The 21,859-nt window shown below is 35.6% G+C and overlaps 1 long non-coding RNA gene across 1 annotated transcript; it reads left to right on the plus strand.

Annotated features, from left to right (window-relative positions):
* Nucleotides 1-393: 393 nt before the first annotated feature.
* Nucleotides 394-21,292, plus strand: LOC146436075 (uncharacterized). The gene is made up of 3 exons (XR_014852502.1): nucleotides 394-467; nucleotides 2,770-2,864; nucleotides 20,563-21,292. It is a non-coding gene; the product is annotated as an uncharacterized LOC146436075 (long non-coding RNA).
* The last annotated feature ends 567 nt before the right edge of the window (nucleotides 21,293-21,859 follow it).

Raw genomic sequence — 21,859 nt, forward strand, 5'->3', positions numbered from 1 at the left:
CTAAGAGATTATAGTATTTCAGATTATTGCATATCTTATTTGTTCTATGAAACTAGTTTCTTCATTTACCTTCGTGTCTTTTTACTGTTTCAGAATAAAACAGAAGAAAAGTTTTTCTCTATCCTTAGGATAAAGAAGGGGATGAAAGTGTAAGTGAAATTGTTAACAGAATTTGTAAGCAGATACGGACGGGGGTTGATAACCAGTTCTGTTCAATGTTTCATTTGTCTTTGATTTTTGATACGTTAAATGAGACAAATTCAATCTGGTAATGTGATACCTGTGTAAACAGCCCTTAGTCACTGAAGTGAGTAAGTTGAAATCAATGTGTAAATAAGCACTATGGCTATGTCCTTGAAAGGCAGAGTTTGAAAGTGCTGCCAACGCAGTCAGTCACATTCATAGCTATGAAGTATCATCCAGGATTGAGCCCTGACAGAATAGGACAGCACACTTTGATGCAAACAGTGAGCATATTCCATTCCAGTACGATTTACCTTTTAAATGAATACTCACTACATGCCAGGGATTTAACATGCTTGCTCAACATTTCAAATCACTATAGTGTAAAAGAGGAAAGAAAAGTATGAAGTGCAATTAAAATCTGTCATTTAGCATGGATAATTTAAATATGATTCTTCTGTATTAAAAGACTGCTTGCCAAAATCAGGGTGGAAATGAACTTTAAATGCTATATGAGCTTTCACTGAGCTTTATGAAGAAAACTATCTGACTAGAAAATATAACCAAATTGGTTTTTTAAGTTATGGAAATGTATTGCAATCATTAAAAGTAAAAGTAAAAGTAGTAAAAGATGCAACTGCATTGAATAAGGGAAACGTGTATGTTAATATTAAATAATTTCAAAACTCTATTTTTTCTCTCTTGAACCCTTGGCTACTTGAGCAAACCCAGGGTCTCCAGCAGGACTGCTTAAATGAGAGAAGAAAACCAGGTGTGATTCCAGAAATTCTTCCTTTGAAGATGATAGGTTTGATAGAACATAACAGTTCATAACTTTTACATGAGGACACAGCATTACATGCATTTAATAAAAATACACGCATTTAATAAAAATACACAGATAAGTTTCAAAGTGAAAGAATTAGTTGGATCTCAGTTTTTCCATGTTGAGGTTGCTTCATCATATCATAAACGATAAGAGGTAATAATATGCATTTAATATTAGGACAGATATAACCTGTATAGAATAATTTTGGATTGTTCTTCCATTTTCTGTACTTGCCATCTTGAAACAAATCATAATGTTTTGCTTCAAAGTGAAATTCCGAGACAATTACTTTTTTGGATGTTCCATTTTATCATAAATAATACTAGCAGACATTCATTTGCATTTTAAGTTTAAAGTCAAAATGACAATGATAGATAGAAATTATTTTTCTGAAGGAATTATCTCTAACATCCTAGAAGAACAAATTATTTTCACTGATATCAGAAACTGCAGACAAACTACATTATACTATTCTGTAGGACTACATTTCACTTGTCCTATAGCTGACTCAAGAGTGGTTTAATACTGGCATTTTTTTCATATTCCACACAACTATTTTTCTTTAGTTTAGCGGGGAGAGAGAGATATTCGCAAATTATATTTGTTCTTGTTTGGTAAAGACAGGTTTTCCTGAATTTTAGATCTGCTTTTTCACATTTTTGCTGCACATTGTTTTGTTCATGCTTTCTGAATGCAGTCAGAGGGGTGGCATTTAGCTTCATGGCTAAACTATCAAATTCAGTATTGTTCTTTATTCCATATATACTATTTCAAAATTGATTGTGTGGTAGTACATGATGTGCACTTGCTACCTTCAGCAATACCTAATTAGAAACACAGCTCTCCTCCAACACAGTGCTGGAGACTTTTGAACAAATTATGATTTAACACTCCCATCAAATAAGCTTGCAAAATTTAAAGCAGAATTGGGTTCACAGTTTTGCAAGGGGAAAATAATACTGTTTCTATTGCTTCTGTTTACTGTGTTGGTATTCACTGAGGCTAAATGGCAGGTGTGAAAAGTCACCAGTACCAATTAACAGTTTAATTAGAATTGCAATGATATCTCTTATAATTGTGCTCTTATTTCCATCAGCTGCAAAAGTCTGCTACAGATCCAAATAAAACAAAAAATAAAGTAAAACCAAACTGTTTGAAATACATTCTTTGAAGCTGTTATGTTGAAGTTAAAACATACTGATTAATTCTTGACTGGAACGTTTTAGAGAACAATACAAGCACAGAAACAGAAGATTACCAAACATCATGGCACAGCTGGAAAGAAATAGGCTAGTAACACACTGGTTTCAAAACAGGCTAATTTGATCAGAACTAAACTAATAGCTTTGAATTTCTGCAGCAAGCGCAGTTTGCAAAGTCAGATTAATCTCACTGAATTCAAGTTTGTATTGTACTTGTTCACAAAGAGACACATTCATTAACTCAGATTCAGCTTGTAAATTAGGAACAGAATCCAAATACTTGAGACCTAGGACATTATTTCGGTTTTGCAAAAGGAATTAGCTTTCCATTCTGCAATACACTGTGAAATAGATTGCACCCATGCCAATAAATACAGCGAACACAGGAAATAAAACCTTCATTTTGTATATCTCAGTTTTGTATATCTCTCTGTTTTCCATCTGCTCACAGTGCAGGATGGGCTATTTTGGTCTATATTAATAGAGGATCAAGTATCAGCATCCTCCTAATCTTGAGCATTTTCCACTCCAAAATGTGTTTTTTTCTCCAAGCAGTGTGGATACTGAACAAGTCCAGACTTGAGAATGGGCTTAGAGTTATGCTCAAAAGCCATGTAGGCAATCAGAAGCAGGCTGCTTTGGTTCCTCAGGTAAGTGAATTAGTATTATATACTTTCTAGTGTTTATATATTTTTATTTGTTCTGTTGGGTTATAAACATTGTCCTGCAATGAGCCATGTGGGAGGCACTACACTATCTGTGCTTCAGGGTCATGGCATAATTTTAGTTATTGGTGTTGACAGATTGGAATGAAGAGGGACAGTTTTTCAACTCTGGTTACAGACAAGAGTTTTTTATCTATTTAAGAAGGATTAAAAAAGATAATTTTATAGCAGGAACATGAAAGAGCTTTGCAAGTCTAAAACAGGCTAAAATTTTTATAAAAATCCAGGTTCTGTTTCTATATGCACAATGATGTTATGACTGTTCAATTTAAAAAAAAATGCAAGCAGATTATGAAGATCTCTGAATAATTGTTCTGAATCAGTGGCTCTATCTAAAGAAAGGGAAGATAGAGAAAATGGTTTGTGAAAGAAGCAAATCCTGAAGAATGCATTAACCTCTGCTTGCAAGCTGAGGAGAACAATTTCCAATGAAACAAAGCTGCCTGTCTGCAGAGCAACTTAGGGGAAGATTCTGGAAAACTCTCAGAGCATACAGACTGAAGAAATGTCCCTGAAATCATACTGAAGCCTCTCTGGATGGACAGAACAAGGTAGATTCTGTGTATTCACACCTGTCAGTCAGCTCAGAACAGTGCTGTACCCAAAACCAATGAGTGATAAATGCATTGCTATTATGTTTAAAAGGTCCCTACTCTCTGAGAAAATGAGTCTCTAACTTGTTTTTTGCCCTCATCTTGCTTTTTTAACTTAAGTACAGATTCTTAATGAGGTTAACATATGTTGTAATTGCTGCACTTGCTCCTAATAACAATCTCTGAATCTTTCTGATCTTTTCCAACAAATAAATTTTAAAGAAACTACTGGGAAACAACTAATGGCTCATGGAGCAGAACTTTTGTGTAGGGAAGGACAGGGCTGGCTTCTCTTTCCAGTGAAAACAGCCATTCAAAGTAATTTGTCCAAGACTCATCAGGGACTGGTAAATCTCTTATTACAAAAACACAGATGTTGGGGCTGGAAATTAATTTACTGGCTTTGTTTGTCACCTTCTGGAATGGAATTAAACCAGTGCCCTGAAGACTGCTCTCTGTAAAGACTAGTCTGTTTTCTTTTTTGCTGGTTTGTTCTTCCCTCTTCAACATCCAAACAGTGTGAAAATGAAAGACATCCTCCCTGCTTCTGTAATGCTGAAATCCACTGGTGGTCCTGCTTTCAGAGAGCAGGAGGAGGCAAAGATCTGGGTCTATAGAAATGTCTGGCAAGCGTACCAGTTTACTCAGGGCTACCTTTTGTTCAAACAAAGCCATGTATTGAATACAAAGGCAATTCCAAATGTCTGCAGTCTGTTAATCAGCATCAGTACACATCACAGCAGTTTCAGCAAATTGTTTATTTCAGTACATGCTGCAGGTGAGCAGTGCCTGAGAATGTATTGCCAGGATTGCCCCTAGACAGAGAGTTGCAGAGAATGCCCCTACTTTGAAAACACTTAATTCTCATTCTCTTTCTTTGAAAACAGTTCTAAATTGAAGATTATTAGCTGTGTAAAATCCAGACAGGGAATTTCAACCTGCTGACATTGTGGCATTGAATATACAGAGCTCAGCAGCAAGACGCCAGCAGCAATCTGAAACAGCCTTCACTAGAACCCCCAGCTAATAACTACAGATTCAGAACGTCATTGGATGTGCAGCCTCCCAAGGTTATTGAATAACAATCCTATTTTTGCTAATAGTAGATGCTCCTAGTTCTCTTATAATTAGTCACTGTGGAGGTTTTATAAAGGGTATTGAATTGAAAGTTACCACTCTGAAGGAAAACACACACACATGTAGAGCAGAGGGAATTATTCTTCTACCACTCATCAACAGTAGTCACAGTTACTTCTGGCACTTTCTGTGTACACTGAGGGCCTTTTATGCTCTGCATCCTCTGAGTGATTATTGTTCTGGGAGAGGCTGGGACCCGAACATCTGCAGCTCCCCTACAGCCTGTTAAGTCAGTTCCCTCTGCATGATCTGCAATGACCACCTAACTGGAACACAACAATATTACTGGATCTAGCAAAGAGAACAATAAATCTTTCCTCCAGCAGACAACATGACAGTGTTTCCCACTCTGGGTGACTGAACTTGTTCTCTCTACATTGTAAACTGCAAATGGCCAGAGGGAACAGAGATCCTCCTTAATCAGTGGTGATCTTTATAATTTATGCTGTTTTAAATAAAAATTTCACAACTTTGCCTGGTGATTCAACAATGATGTGGTCAGCAGGCTGGCATGACATCAGATTGGTGCCATGAACATCAGTGTGTTTCAGACTTCTCCCTAAAGGGCAAAGGAATGAGGCGTGAATAGATAAACACGCTCATCAATAATAATATCTTTTATTTTCCAGACTGATGAGCCGTAAGTTAGATTGTTAGCACACTGTGATGCGTGGATGCTGGCAGGTTTTAATACCCATAAAGACAGCTGTATCTGCAACAGGGGAAACTTAAATTTTAGTGTAAATATTTGAAGGATGAATACTGAAACAACAGATTCCATAGTGCTTCCACCATAATAAGCACTGAATGCCTTAACCAAACTAGCACAAACTGGGTTTGGGTCCCAGCTGGTCTCCTCTTTCACTGCTGAAGAAAAGTAGAGCCCAGTTCTGGTGCTCTGGAGAAATCTGACAAAAAAGGTGTTGCCTGGGGGGAACGCATGTGCATGTGCAGTACTACAATATTAAGAGTGGTCTGCACAGTTCTGGGGATGTGTACTTGCTTTGAATGTTCAGATCTATGCAAACACATCAGCATCGGTCTGCTGCTGCCCTTGACTTCATCAGTGACTGCGTCATTTGCATTTTAATGCAGAGGTTCTCTGTAGAGTTTGCCTAAACAGCACGTTTGTGAAAATGAGTTCAATTACTCTCTCATCTTGGTTCTTCCAAAGTCTCAGAGAGAACCATAAAGTAAGATTTCTGGCTAAACATCAGGAAACACACAAACTCTTCTTTTTTTCCAGTCACGTAAGGCTTAGTGTTGTCAACATTTTCTGTTTGCAGGGGTCTGTGTTATGTGAATAACCACGAAGATATCCAAACACAAAGGATTCATTGCTCAGTAATAATAAAATTTGTTTTCTAAAACAACCAGAAATCATCACACATTTTCGCAGGAGATAACTCAAGCTTCTTTTCCTATAGTATTTCATTATTAACAAGATTTTCTTCCCTAAACCACAGAAATTAAACTATTTATATATTCTGCAAATTTCTCAGCTCATGTTTTGCTAAACTAAACAAATATATTTATAAATCTCAAAAGAAAAACCTCTTAAGACCACCTTTACAACCTATATATTTCTGTCATTTGAGACCCAAATTTCTTTTCTCATTGCCTACGTCTACATTTTCACTTCAAAGGCTGCTGTTTTGCATTCAGCTCCAGCATGCTCAGCTATTGTTTCCCCTATCACTCTGCTATCAGGGCTTCTGCAGGTTGATGTTTATTACCCTGGGCCAAGAGAAAATGAAGTCAGCACAGTTATACGTGCTTCTTCTGGGACTGACATGTGATATCATCCCAATCAGTTATCATTCAGTGGTCTTCTCACCTCGTTTCCAGGCTTGATTTAAGATACATTTTGAAAGCACAAAATCATTGTGTGTGGCATTCTGTCCTTTATCTATTCCAGTACAGAAATAATTTTAAAAATTACATATTGCTGAGGCTACCTGTGATTCATTAAATTAATGTTCTGTTCCTGGCTAATGACCTGGGTCCTATGAAAGGATATAAAATAAGTTCAACTTGAAAATTTCTTTCCTTTTTAAGTGACACTGGAAAAATTTGTGCACAAAATGCAAGGGAAATTTATAGCTAATATGTAACACTACTTTGTTATTAATAAACATTTCTTCTTTTTATTTCTTCTGCTTAGACAATGTCCCTAGATTTTTTTCATCTTTCTTTAACTCTTTTTTTTTTTTTGGTGATTTTTTTTCACTGACATGGCTTTGCAGTGTTCAGACATGCCAATAGTTGTACTTTTTAAATTTAAATAAAAATGGAAATCACTTTTAAACCAGTAAATATTTCTGAAATGGAGCCTTGAGAATTTAGAATGTTGACAGAGAAACTTCAGATATTGAAATTTTTTTCCCATTTTTTTTACCGAACAGTCGATAATTATTTCTCCAAGAACCCTTTCTTTTAGAAGGCTTAAGGGTGAATGCTATGAAACCTAATGTTTCTAAGTTTTTAAATACCAAACTTTTGGCTTCAACTTATGCAATTAAAGAAATGAAAAATAAAGCCTTTCATGGAAAAAAAAAACATTAGTAAGCAACACTGTACTATCAGGTTTTATTCTAATTTCACTTAATAAAGAAACATGTCAATAGGAAGTTTCTCCTTCTGAAAAAAAATAACAAACTAAAACCTAACAACTCCCCAGACCTTGTGGCTAAAAAAGGAACAAATCTTATGAACTTGGTTTCATCTGCAACTGAAACTGAACACCTTAATGAAGGAAAAAAGATATGTTCATCAAAGCAAGAAAAGCTGGAAAGTAAGGAGAGTTTACCATGTTATTTATTTTACAGCTCATTTGACCTGGCTTCCAGCACAAAGGTCAAAACCAGCTGGTGGCCCATAAGGAGAGTCTTCCTTTGCAATGCACTAGGAGTTTCTGGGTCTAATTTTCTCTTTTTATCACAGATAAATAATCATGGAAAACTCTACCATCCCAAACATTTCTATTTCATTTATCAGTGTAACATTGGCCTGAGGACCCTCAGGGCCTATTTCCCTTGGACTGTTTCTTTTGGGCTCTCTGAAGAGTAAACACTACTGAGAATGTGGCAGTCAGACAATCGTCATTAGGGCTCAATGACTTTCAAGACAACGATGAGAAACCTCACAAACCTCAAATCTCAGCTCTCACTTCTGGTCCAGAGCATTAGCTTAATAAAACAAAAATAATGCCTCTTGCTGTTTAGGATTCATCAGCACTTGCAGTTTTCCTGGCTTCATTTTTGGCATGGCTGTCAATATTCTGTAGCCTCTCGTGTGGACTGCAGGTTGCAGTACTTGGCTCTACTGAAGGTGGGATCCAAAGAGTACCACAGATCTTTACTTTGCCATGGAATTTGCTCTCCAGAAACACACGTGAAGAGAGAAAAGAGAGACTATGGAAAAGAGGGACTAAAAGAAAGAAAACATGTATTTCTGGTATTTCACAGTTATATCAAGTGCACTTCCAAAAATGTAACAAAAGCAATCAAGTTCTGCTGTGATGCTCCCTGAAAAACACTTCAGAAACCAACATAGTCTGCACATTTTAAAGCAAAGTGCAGCTTTGTAGGAGCTTATCTATTAGAGTCAAGTGCTTGTCACCATTCTCCTAGAAAACCACTCCTTCTCTAACCATTGTAATGTGAAACATTTTGTATTTGAGAATGCAGCAACCTTTGAGAGAGGAAAAGGTTGGGGGTACTTTACTGATAATACTTATCAATATGATTTATTGTGCAATTATTGTGCATTTGTTGAGAATTAAACCCAAACTAGGTGCAGTTTGCTACAGTTCTAAACCTACAGAAATCAATGTGACATGACAGTATTTGCTTGCCTAAAAACTTTAGAGAAGTTTTGCTGTTTGTTCCAAGAAATGACTGCTGTATTTGGGTGAAAGAGGGCATAAAGGAGAATGTCTGTATGACAGATTTTTTTTTTAATTACTTCACATGTAAATAAGAAATCACCATTGGTATAAATTATATTTTCATATACTTACCATAAATTCAATGCCTGCTATCCCTTTTCCTCTTTTCCCCTCAACCCAACCTTTACAAAATGTAGACCCTGTTTTATGTATTTTATCTGGCAGATAGTTGTTAAAATAGTGAAAGTAAAGAATATGAGGTAAAAAGTAGGGATGTACTTCAACACTCTGCAATATATTCCAGGAATAAACAAAATGAGAAACTCCAGTAATGGTATAAGTTGAATTTTTAAGACATTTCTTGGCTTAAATAGTAGAAATGTTTCTATGAGAGTACAGTTTCATGGTCCCCAAGACCCAGAATAATTCTGACAAATATTCAGTGTTTAACTGTACTGTTTAATTTAAGAATCAAACAGTGATATTCTTGTAAGCAATCAGAAAAAGATGGCACCTGTAGAGTTTGAAATGTCCTTTGGAATCACTTTGTGCAAGACTCTGAATCCATTGTACCTCCACTGTTGGCTGTGGAAGGTGTGTTAAATGAGGTGCATTACTCACAGTCTTTTCTGGCAGACTAGTAGATTACGTTGCTAAGCCTCACAGACTCTCTGCATTGAATATTAGCTTAAAAAGTCCTTTTAAGCACTGATTTCCATACTGCATTTCCTAATTTCTTTGTTCAATAAAGAATTCAAAATTGAGATTTGCTGCATTTTAATCTATGTTTCATGTCACGTTATTTAAGGCATCCCTCAGTTCCTTTCTTGGCTTCGAGTGAGAAATGTAGATTATGTTTACCCACAGATACCGTGTGTCATACTGGGTTCATGAAACACTTTTTAAATGCTATTATGTGGACATATGCAGTCACTTAGCTATTAGCTACTCTCTTACCCTTATTAAAGTAAGAACTGATGGGGCATGCTAGGCTGAGGACTTTCACAGTGCCTGTTGTTTAAGACTAGTCTAACTTTTTTATGACCTTTAGCAGAAGCAACTGTTTTTGATTCTTTAAACCTCTGAACTGTACTTTAACTATTCCTTTTCTGCCCCAGTAAATTGAAAGACGTGAGACTTACACCTTACTTAGCACAAATGTTAATTGATCAAAGCCTTGTTACATGGGGTCTGCAGAAATTATGTTTTAGGAAGCTTCTTCATCTTTCAAAGATTAGACTTAGATAATGCAATGGTGAAATCTACAGTTGGAGGCAGTAAACAACAGATTTAAAATGCAGCTAAATATGTACAACTGAACCACATTCTCTGTTTTTGTGTTACAGCAAATGCAGAAATAAAGGTAATGCAGTAATTCGGGTTTTGCAGGTGAGCTGATTCAAATGAGTGTATTCTCCTTCAGTCTCACAACACAGTCACAGGCACCATAAAGAGAATTAAGGAGTGCCAACCCTTTCTGTCATTGTGTAAATCACTTTGAGGGAATTAATTTCCTTGAACTTCAGACAAACTGCCTAGCTCTTAAAAGTCTAAAGTAGTCATTCAAGCACCTTTAATAGGGGATAAAAATGACCATGTTCAAAGGCAATTACCCATTTTCAAAGCCAGGTATGCAATGCTGTAGTTTTACAATCACTTTAAACCAGATTAAGCTGTCAGGGTCCTATTTCTCCCTAGTGTCAGCACAAGCATTTACCTTCCGGTTAAAACTAAACAGTTGATTTTTTGCTATGTTGGTTTTAAGCAAGATCAATTCTCCGACCTGGTTCACTGTACAGCTGTACAAAGCTTTCCCAGGAGGGAGACGATGGCAGAGAGGTGAAAGGGAGGTGATAGAAACCCTTCTCTTGGCATCAGTGCCAGATGCTGCTGCTGTGAATTGATTGTGAAGTTACAGCATTAGGTGCAAAAGGTTGCTGCCTTTGTTGATTACAGATGGGACCTCACTGGCTGACCTGGGCTACAGGGCAGTAGAAAACACCTTTAAGATACATATGTAGAGTCGCTGAAAAGACTAACTTTAAAACATTAAATTTTTCATGTAAAAATATATTTCTTAATGAAATGGAAAAGTATTTTCTTTTTTCCTTTCATCTTAGAACACTTCCAAACATGCTGTGTGCATAAAAATAAAGAGGGTGTTTTTTTACAGAACAAAACAAATTCATTTTCAGAATACCAAATGGTCACATATTGTACTTATATTTCAATTTTAACTATGCACAGGGGAACTAAATACAGAGTCTTAAGTCGAATAGAAATATGGGAAAACTAGACCCACAATATATCTTGACTACAGTTTCTATCAAAGGCTGAAGTCCTTTGGGGTTCATATGGATTGATAAAAAAATTAAAAAGGAAAAAAGTAATAAACTGTAATGGAAACCATGTTTCTGTTTCGTTGCCAGAAGGGATTATAATATTCTTAATACTAAATGTCTTTCAGGATGAAAAGTGGGCACAAAAAAAGGGGGAAGATGCAGTGTGAGGGAAGGCAAGAAAAACAAGCTTACCTTTGCTTTTATATCTTACAGTGTTAATGATTTGAAGGGGATCATTTGATATGACAAATAGATCTTTCACCTTTTAGTCCACCAAAAAGTGAAAAAATTCAGACTAGTGGAATGGTATTTTTAGAAGAAGAAGGCGGAAAAGTGAGTAATGGAGTAAAAGCTTCCACTTAGTTTGAAAATGGCATTTAGATGCATTCTCCAGAGGCAGAGCATGGTGTTTGTGAGGCTGACTTGTTTCTCTGCCCTCTAAAGACTTAGCAGTAAATTTCCTCTGCCCATGACAAACACTCTGCTCTTAAGTGCAGTTGACCTGATCCAGATCCAGGGACAGAATTTCTCCATCATTTAAGAGACTGATAAACAAGTTATGCAGGTGCCTTTGGCTTCAGCAGTCTTTGTGTTGCTGAATTTTATTATTATTTGTAATTTAGCCACGATTTAAGGACTATATCTGCTATGGGAAACTCTCGTCCCATGCATGCAATTAGGGTTTCCATGGAACTTTGTCTTCAGTATGCCAGATCTCCAGTGAAATTCAAAGTTTGCCACACATATAAAACAAAGCTTTCTGAGCTCGTGTCTTAAATTAAATTTATCTGGAAGGTACAGATAAAGGCAAGCAGTCAGTTGGGCTAGCACAAAGGTGCTGAAAGATGCAACAATAGAGACAGCAGTGCTCTTTTTCAGCACAAAACTTAATTTTTAGATTATCCTAAATCATGAACTTTGGGTGGCAGTCAGGTTGGTTGAACTTGTTGGATAAAATCTGAATTAATTTGTCTTTTTTAGTCCTTTTGCCCTGTGCTGTAGTTGACCCTCTTCTTGTTGTAGATACCAACATTCTTCATGTCCTGTGGTTCTGCCCCTCTGCTCTGCTCTGCTCTGCTCTGGTGAGACCCCACCTGCAGTGCTGCATCCAGCTCTGGGGTCCTCAGCACAGGAAGGACATGAACCTGTTGAAGGGAGTCCAGAGAAGGGCCACCAAGATGATTAGAGTGATGGAGCACATCTCCTGTGAGGAAAGGCTGAGAGAGCTGGCATTTTTCAACCCGGAAAAGAGAAGTCCTCAGGGTGATCTAATTGTGGCCTTCCAGTACCTGAAGGGAACTTGCAGGAAAGATGGCGCAAGACTACGTATTGATAGGATAATACAAGAGCATGTATTGAGAGGACAAGGGGGAATGAGTTCACCTTGGAGGACAATATAACTGAAAAGATCACTTCTGCTGCCTTTTGTGTCCCTCACCCCCTGCCCTCAACAATTTTCATTAGATGGGAGAGATACTGTAGCTGGTTTTGATCGGAATTTGACATTATGCTCTCTGCGTAAATACCAAAATATAAAGGATATCAAGTAGCAATGAAAATTCATATTTGTTGAGCTGTGATTATTGTGATTATACAAATGAGAAATGGTGGAGAAATGCTGAAATACTCCCTTTTTAAAAAGTAGCTGGAACAATGACTGGAAAAAGGGGACTGTGCACACCCGAAGTGTGATGCTATGATTAATTATTTTACTTACAAGAGAAGGAAAACAACCATTATCATGCTAAGATAAGTTATTATTCAGTGGGAAATTATATCAACAGAAGATTCAGCAAAAAAAAAAAGAAAGCTTTTGTGTAGTTTTTGGCATGAAAACAAAACAAAATCTGGATCAACTTATAGTTGATATAAACAATAGAATCTGAGGTTTTTATGACATCATTTATGGAATTTTAATTAGTACAGAGACTCATGAAGCTGTCAGACTACAAAGACTGAAGCAGAAAATTAGGAGTATGGAAATGCAGTGTGTACAACTCCATTTTATGTCATCTATTTTGAATGCTATAACTTTCCTTTATATGACAAAATAATAGTATAAAATTAAGGTTTCATTGCCTCTATTGAAAATCTTTCTTTTTAAGTGATGCTTTGGCTTCCTAAATGTTAATTTAGAGTGCAATATGTCCAACACATAAAAAAATATATTTTATTTTTAAAAATGTTGAATTATCTAATATTATTAGTTTGTTTTTTAAAAATATTGTAAACTGATATTATGGCATTTCTTTTATTCTACAGAAACCTTTTGAACTTTTAAGGATTTTCAGTGTTTGGAAGACACTAAGATAGCCTCTGGGACTCTGAAAAAGCAGGTAGAAAATAACTCAAAAAGTCAGGTCCAACTCTCATTTGTGTTAATGTGAATTGAGCCTACAATGAAACGACTAGAAAGGGAAAAAAAACCCCAAGGAATAAAATCAAATACTGACATAAGTTCAAGTAACTAATGAGATCAAATACTGATTTCTTTCTTTCTTATTTTCTTTCCAAGCTGAGGATGTTCAGTCTGTGTTGTATCTGAGCCCCTCAAATAGAAACAGAGCCTGACATTAAAATGTATTTCTCTTGAAGAGCAGTGCTATCTCCTTTTCAAAGGCAGGAAACTACATGGTATTGTGTCCTCTCAAGTTCAACAGTAAATTTGAGGTTGAGGATGTGCCTGAATAGAAACCAAGGTCTTCTGATCTAATCCTTAGTAAAGTGTAAGCTTGACAGAAAAGGTGGCCTGTCCCCTCATCAGTCAAGCTGGGTTGTCTTCTGGCAGCAGGGTATCTATCCTTATGTGTCTTTGGGAAATGCACACTTATTCTGAGAAGAATCAAAATTACACCAGCCTGACTGGCAGTAAGCCAGAAATACTGTTTATTTCTTGTCTTTTCATTACAGTTAATCTGCTCCTTTTTATGTCAGGAAATCCTTTTATTTGCTCTTCAGATAGTTCTCCAATGCCAATTTAATGGGGGTGGGAAACAATAGACAAATTCATTTTCTATCTTGTAAATCTATGAACCTAGGAAAAAAAATCCAGTTTTATAATGGTGTATGAGGTTTCTAAAGGAAAAGAAGATGGGGATGCAGTTTGAATTAAAATTAGTTAACTAGCTTGAATTAGTTAACTAACATGGCCAAGTAAACCAGATTGAATATTTGTCTGGTTTAAGAAAATTAAGGACAATATTAAGTGATAAAAGTTGAAAAAAATAAAGAATAAATAACTATAAATATAAAAAGAGTTTGGAGATTTCCTAAAAGAAAATTCAAAAGCAGAAACATAAAACATACAATGAAGGGAAAATAAACAAAAGGCTTGAATCCTGTGACAAAGCACCATGAAATTAGAGCCATGTGTAACAAATGGATGGAACAAATGTAAGTTTAAGAAACACTGTTTAGTAAGATTTTGGATATATGTGAAACTTGGTTTTACAGCTAGAAAAAAGGGACATATTGAAACAGAAGGACAAGAAAGGGTGAATATAGAAATTACAGGTCAAAAGTTCTGCTTTTGGTTGATTAGTGTGTGTCATCTCATGGTGTTAGATTGCAACAGAAAAGAACAGCATACATCACTATCATATGCAAACAGTTTATCAGCATAAAAGTAAAATGTTCAAAGGCACACAGCTTGAATGTAGACATACACAAAGCCAAAAGCCAGCAACAACAGAATTATGGGCAGGAAAAAAACCCACTTAGATCTATTTTCAGTTTCTGTTTCACTTCTTATTGCCAATTACAGGATAATATACGGAGTAGAGGGTTTATTTTTGAATTTAGGTGACGTGGCTTTTTGTAAAGAGCATATTTTCATCTATTTCTATCCAGTAAGTAGGACAGCTGAAGCATCATTTGAAATATGTAAGTGACCAAAATGTGGGTGAATGTGGCATTCGGTGAATAGGAACTAAAATAAACAACTTTAATAATTACAAACATACACAGAGGAAAGGGCTTGGAGCAAATAAGCAAAACCCTGAAACTGCAAATTACAAAACTGTGGAACTCACCAGTTTTCTCAGTAATTCCAAGTGTCATCCATAATTAACTCAGAAAAATCCTCTGTTCTATAAAAGACAAATTTAAAGGAGAAAAGGTTTATAGACATCTCAGCTAAATGAATGTAATGGAAAGTGCCATGGTAGAATAGGAACAGAAAAATACAAGCCTGAACACAGATTAAACACAGATATGATAACTCATATACAGAACAAATAACAACAAGGAGTACTTCTCAGTACTTCTGAAGACAGATCATGAAGGTACAGACAGTTTAAAAAATATGAGAGTGTGTTATTTTATGCATGTAGATGGTATTCACAATTCACAGGACAGAGAGCAGGAGATGCTAAAACAGGCAAAGGAGCATACTGGGAATTCAGATAGACATCTCAAAATGAACCATGTCAGAAACAATGAAAATATTTCAAGTCTGGTTTGCTTTTCTTCTCCTACATGATGATAAAATGAAAAGCTTACATTTTCAGTGACTGGAGCGAGCAACAGAACTGTCAATATGATAATGACACTTTAAAGATCTTTACTGCATCTTCCACTTTCAAGTATGCTCTGATTATGTTTCACAGGTAGTATGTCTATTATGTAAATAAATGCTTGAATCTGGATGTTCAAAGGACATGAATGCCTTAGAAGACAACACACCACTCCCATTTGTATAATTGCTTTATCCCTGCCAGAGATACTTAGCATCTGTTTTTGGTAACATGTGAAGTTGTCTGGGAGCTTTGACTCAGCTCATTAACAGGCTTACTGCAGCCAGGAAGTCAATGGACCACAGAGCAAACTGTCTTTTTCAGAGGCAAAAGAGAAACAGGCGTGTGAAAATGGACTAATGCATACACCACTAGAAAAGTTCACAGCGTCATCACTCTATCATAATACCTGCACTGCTTATCACTGTAGTAATGATGTGTTAATCAGTGTGTTAATGAGGGCCAAACACAGACAACAGGACTCGTGCATCATCAGAGTCCCTGTGTAAACTCAACCCTAGCACTGAACTAGGACAACAGCAATAACCATCCAAATTTTAACCTGGACCCCAGCACACATTTATTCTGTCTTTTCTACCTAGCAGGAAGTTGGCACACACCTAGTGGCTGACAGGCAACAGGCATTTTCTAGTTTACAAAAAGAAAAAAAGACTTGATCTTAAAACTAGTTGATTAATGCTTATTTTTATTTCATGCAGAATGAATTTGTACCACTGCAGCTAAGCTATTCCTGGGCCTTATATTCGAGCCAGAGCTGAAGGCCCATTTGCAGATAATACCATGTGAGTGACATTAAAAGCTTCCAGAGGGAAAGGACGTAATAGAGAAGATCACAGTATTACATCTTGTCAGCAATTGCTGGAGACCTACATAATATTAAGTATCCTAATCAGGCTGAAGCAAATTTCACTGCAGTATGTTCCATATATTCTTGGTCTTTTACAATATTGTTAATGTGATACATATTTTTTGCTCGAATGGTCATGACCTGTTGCAAATCCTCTCTTTTGTCTTTAAACTATATTTTTGGTCATGAATTTTTGTAATTTAAAATCACTGGACAGTAATTTTCATATTGGAAATAAAAACTTTAATTATTGATACCATAGGAGCAAGGATATTAAAGTATAATTTTCAATACTTAACTATTTATTTTCACAGCATTAAGCTAAAAATATAATCTAGTATTTTACACATGCCATCTTCTCATTTTAAGTGCAATTTAAAGACTGCCTTGACTTTTTAGAGTACAATCTATTGTTTACCAACCCCTCACATTCATCCAAAGAGAAGAAACATTGGGTAGGTTTTCTTCATCCAGAATCACAAAGAGAAGAGTCAATTAGAACATTTTCCTGGCAAAGCTGCCAATTACGTGCAGGGTAAAGATGAATCCATCTTGCTTTTGGGCAGGCGATGTGCATACCTAAATGCTGGCAGCAGAACACCTTTCAAGTTGAAGGTGAACTAAAGAGCTCAAAATGGATGCAGTAGATATAAGAAGAAATAAGAATAAACTGCCCTGGAATACTTTTATGAGCATATGTTTCAGCATTATGTGAGACTAAATTATCCTTCCCCAGTATTATATATTTAGAGCTCACCTACTTCCACAAAGAATGACATGAAACTCTGGTGCTTATCTTAAACTACTTCGTGCTAGAATCTGCCAAGATTAATTTCTGTGCAGTACATTTCACACAGCTGTATTTAACATTAACTCTCAAAAATAGAGCGCAGACATAGATATGGATTCAAAAATAAGCATGCTCCTATCTCCAGTAGAAACAGTATGGGCCATACAGCAGACAAATACATGGCTTGGGAAACAGGCAGGACTGCTGAACACTTTCATGCTAGGTAGATGTTTCTGTATTTTTTTCCTGACAGATAGTTCTCTGATTAGTTAATCACTTTACTGAACACAGTTTTATGTACTCTTCCATAGCATTACTGTTAGGGGTATGGACTGTAGGTGAGGAAAGCTGAGTTTCCTCACCTTGCCTTTACAAAACCCCACCAGGCTTTTATAATCCATGGCCTAACAGGTGACTAGAATTCATGGTGAACATTTTTAGGGCCATTTAAAAATTAATCAAAAATTGCACGTTTGAATTACTAGTAGAAAATATTCATGTTTGAAAAGTGCACAGAATAAGAACAAAAAAAATCTATTAAAGGAAGTTTTATTTTACTTTATCTGAGAGACTGTCCTCATTTTATATAATTTCTCCGTTCTGATATGTGTTAGCATTTTAACACATTATTCAATCCCACTTGGATATTTTCAGCATACATACTACGATTCTGTGATTTTATTTTTTAACCTCACTATAGTTTATAGTGGAAATCTGATATTGGAAATTCCAGTATTAGTGGTTTATGAGGTCTGAAGATTTTTCATAGCTATTTATAGCTATTTGCAGTTACAATGACTTAAAGCTACATAAAGTCCTGCTTTAAACAGCTTAGACAATTGTTTCAACAGCTGAATCTCAACAACATTTAGAATCAGCATTTTTGTATGCCTAATTGAAAATTTTTTTCCTGAACTTTCTTCTCGACAATTAATATATATTTATGCTTGCAGTTTCCTCTGAGAGAGGCGAATGCTATGCTTTCCCATTTTACAGATGAGGAAATTCAACATAAAGATCAAATCAGTTGTCCAAGATCAGACATTCAGTCTTTGACAAAACTATGAACTCTAAATCCCAGGATACCAGTGCAGTCATTGGACCACTTTTCAGCTTTCAGAGAACTACCCTTTCTGTCAAATATAATCTTTAAACTTGTTGACTTTTGAAATTACTTGTCCCTTGAAAATGGCAAAGTTGTGTGAAATGCTTTAAAATATTGGGAAAATTGGATGTTATTCAATTTTCTTCAAAGCTAAATGAAAGCCGTGAAATATGAAAATGACAGCATTTCCCTCTAGTGGCTTTCTCAATATTTCATAGTGTCAAGAAGACAACTTTTTTCCTTTAGCTTTTCTCTTTTGACTTATTCCTTCCATACAGTCTTTCTTCTCTTATTGAGTCACTCAGTTTTTAAATGTCTTCCACATAAATCTTATTCCTTGAATGCTTACTTTGAACCGAAAAGAAATGAAGAGAAAGAAGAAAAATTTTATCAATTTTTTTAAACTCAAACACTTTTGAGTAAATCCATTCACATCCCACATACAGTTTAAAAAATAAAATATTCCCCCCCCAAACATGATGAGAAGTAGGGTTGTAGCAACAGATCCTTCCATTCGTCTTCTGGTTTCTTTTTTTCTCAGTTCATTGCTAATCATTATGCAAAGGCATTTGATCATCCTTAATACATCCTAACATTCAGGAAAAAAAAAATTGTAAGCAATTAACAGAATCAGTCTTTTTCAAGAAACTAAAATTGTAAAACAAAGACATTAAGAATTTATATCCATATATTTGATAAATCAAGTCTACAACTTTTGCTTTAGGAAATAATAAATATACCAATAAAAATGTAGTTTGCTTTTTTAAAAACACATGTATAGGATAAAATAGAAGGCTCTTTTTTACATTTCAGGATGCTGAAGTGTAAAATTCTACCAAATTCTACAAAAAGTTGATACTGTCAGTTGGTTGATTTTTAGTTGGATTGGTGTGTGCAAGTTTTTTTTTAGTGTTATTTAAAAATTTCAAGATAATTCCAAATGGATTGCTTCTCGAGCAATATGAAGTTGGTAAGCATCAACAGTTAAAGATGATAACAACAAAATTCTTCCCAAGAACTTCATCCACCTTTACTCCCGTTAAATCCACAGATTTCTAACTCATCATAATATTATCCTCTAAATCCATAATGCTGCCTTCTGATGCAGATCAACCACCTACCAATGCTTTTTGCTTCTTATTTTTCAGTACAAAGAGGAGAGCTGGGCTTAACAATAACTTGATGCCTCAGTGGGCTCTGCATACCAGTGTATTGTAATGTATTTCTTCTTCATGCTATTTACTCTGTATAGAGTGTGCTGTTAGAGATAAAGAGCTTTAGTATGGCACAGAGCTTGGTTAGTTTTAGGGATCAGACAGGAATATCAGTAGCTTCAGAAGCATAAGATAAACAGTCAAACACTTTTCTAGAAAGCCTGTGAGCAATTATGGCTACTGTGTGTAGTTTTTAATACCTTTTCTACAGAGACCACACATATATCTGGCACATTGCAGAGTATGTAGGGGGAAGGGAGTTCAGGCTCTTTAGAATGTACTTCACTTGCTTTAACTGGCTTTTTAAACTTATGAAGTGAAGAAAGAAATGAATCTATTACAAAAACAAAGATACGAAATGATTCCACAGGTATCATCCAGGGGAATCATCTGATAATGTCCATTCAATATTCAAATATAGATGAGTGGTGGGATGAGAAACTGTTGGTATTTTAATGTTATTTCTTAACAGTATTATTCTCAGGAATATCAATGTATCTGCCGCTAATTTCATGTAAGATTCAAGGTGACTCTGGGAAAAGTCAGATACACGGATCAAGTGAATTATTGCTATTGGTATAGCACAGAGAACTATTCCAACAATCGACTGTTCAACAAGTACATATAATTTATCTATAGCTCCTTGTACATTGCAATACAAACTAGTAACCAAAGTTTCTTCAAACCAGGCCTCACTGAAAAAGGCACCTGGCAAATGACTGAAGTGACCTGTACTCATTACCAACTAAAGAGGCATTGACTGTTTATTGAAAGCAGTGTTTTAATGACAATAAAGCAGCTTTCTGTGGTTCATCATCTAAATAAAACACTGTCTAAGATATTATGAATAATGCCAACTATATTATTTTAATGAGTGACTCCCTGGAGTTACTTGAACATTTCTTTGCGAAAACAGCTCTAGTTTTGATTAAGGCACAGCTATTATCCCAGATGGCCCAAAACATTTAAGGTTATATATGAGAAAAATTTGGAATCATCATTAATTCTGATTGCATTCTGGTATATTGCTTACTTTGTAGCCTTGAACGATTCATCATTTTGTTTACTTATTTAAAGGGAGAATACATAATTCTTTTTTGTTGAGATTCTGTTCTTTCAATTAGCCTTTTGGTGGTAGTTTCAAATTTAAAAGGTGTTTGTTCATTTTCAGAGAATTTGCTCCTACTGCTTAAAGAAAAATGGAGAAAGACAGGATGAGATGAAGGTGCCTGAAGCTATCGCAGCCTCCTGTTGGCTTGTTTGACAAGATCTTACTGGTGCAGATGGGAAATAGGCTATTGCAGAGATGGATATTAATACAAGAAGCAGAGAAGAAATACATTTCATACTGAGCCTGATCAAAGATCAAGAGTAAAGGTATGAAACAAGAACAGCCTTTAAAAAAAATCATGCCAGTCTGGTTCTTATGAAACATACAGAAAAAAAGAGAGACATCTCACACTGGGCCTGATCTAAGATAAAGAACGTAAATATAAAGCAAGGATTGCCTTAAAAATTTTATTTGTACCAAGATAGTCTTGTCCTTATAAAACCGTAAAAAGACTACAGAAATAGATTTGATTTTTTTAAAAATCCAAATGAAGGTAAAATTTCTATGTTAATGAAATAAGTATGGAAAGTTTTCAAGCTGCTGAAGGAACTTGCCAAATAAATTAGAATAAAATTTCATGGTTCCTTCTACATGTCATTGAGAGGCTGGTGGTGCAATGCATATTTAACATTAAGAAGCTATGCAGAATGAAAATCACTGACTGTGTATCAGTGGTCTACTTTTGCTAAAACACCTTTGGGAGCAATGAATGATTACTTAAATAAAAAGTTGAATTTGTAATGAATTAAGTCATGCTGCCAATAGTTAAAAAAGTGACCGGTGTTTTGAGGATTCCAAGGGGTAGGATGACACTAACTGTTTGTTGTCATTTCTACTAAACCCTATCAGAGAACAAAGATAATGCAAAGCAACAAAGCAATTTCTTACCTGAAGAGATGTCTTTTTTAATGACTCAATCTCTTAGCAATTAAAACGTATTTTCTGAAATTTTGTTTTCTGGGCAATATCACTGAAATTTGTGGGTAATTTTAGACAAGGTTTGATAGACAAATTATATCGCTACTGTATCAATTGATGGATCCTTTGAGTCGTCCTAAGCACATACATGTGCTTCTGTACATACATGAGGGATAAATTCCTTGTTACACCCAGCCTTCTAAAGGTAACTGTATGTACTGGCATCTTCTCAATAGCCCAAGTTTTATTCTGGTATTACTTAGAAACATTAGGTTAGCATTAGCTGAACCTACCATTTTTCACACTCAGATCTAAAGGACCAATTTCTAAGATATGCAAATAATCACAGATCTTTGTAAGACATAGGTTTAAATGTCCTCTTCCTGGTCCTTTTGGTTATCTTCATGGCATGAAATACACCTCTTTCTTTTTTTATCAA

Source organism: Lichenostomus cassidix, chromosome 5, assembly GCF_008360975.1.
Source record: "Lichenostomus cassidix isolate B80296 chromosome 5, HeHo_3.0, whole genome shotgun sequence".
NCBI classification, from domain to species: Eukaryota; Metazoa; Chordata; class Aves; order Passeriformes; family Meliphagidae; genus Lichenostomus; species Lichenostomus cassidix.